Below are 637 nucleotides of genomic sequence, written 5' to 3'. Positions count from 1 at the left end.
CCGTAATACTCTGAAATAAAAAATTTTTTAAAAATCAAGTAGTAGTTCTTCAAAATGGGTTTGTCTATTCTAATTACTTTGCTTTGCCATGTAAATTTTAGAATCAGCTGGTCAATTTCTACCCTGTACTCCCCATCTGCCAAAACCCTTCTGGGCTTTCGATTGGGATTCCATTGACTCTGTGGTTCAGTTTGGGGGAAAAATAGACATTGTAACACTGTTGAGTCTTCCAATCCATGGACACAGTGCAGCTCTCCATTATTGATTTCTTCTATAGTTTTTCTCATCGATGTTTTCTAGTTTTCAGTACATACATCTTGTACATACACTGATTGTTAAATTTCTACCTAATTATTTCATGATTCTGGGGTGCTATTTTAAATGTTTCTAGCTCTCTGTATCTTAGGCAGAAGCAGAACTCAGAACTTCCATAAAGTATGTTCTTACTTTCTGGCCCATTTATGCTTCATTCAGGCCCTTTCTCCTCCTTCCTTCCTACCTGAGGAAAGGGTCTTTTTTTGTTCTTTTAAACCCCATAGGAAAGAGCAGGCATCAAGAAATCTTTCTAATTACTCACAGCACATGCATATCGCATGATCTCTTCTTTTAGCTCATGTTAATTTTTTTTTTTTTTTTT

This window comes from Propithecus coquereli, unplaced genomic scaffold (assembly GCF_000956105.1).
Source record: "Propithecus coquereli isolate 6110/MARCELLA unplaced genomic scaffold, Pcoq_1.0 Scaffold158, whole genome shotgun sequence".
NCBI classification, from domain to species: domain Eukaryota; kingdom Metazoa; phylum Chordata; class Mammalia; order Primates; family Indriidae; genus Propithecus; species Propithecus coquereli.
This window is presented reverse-complemented; position numbering follows the sequence as displayed.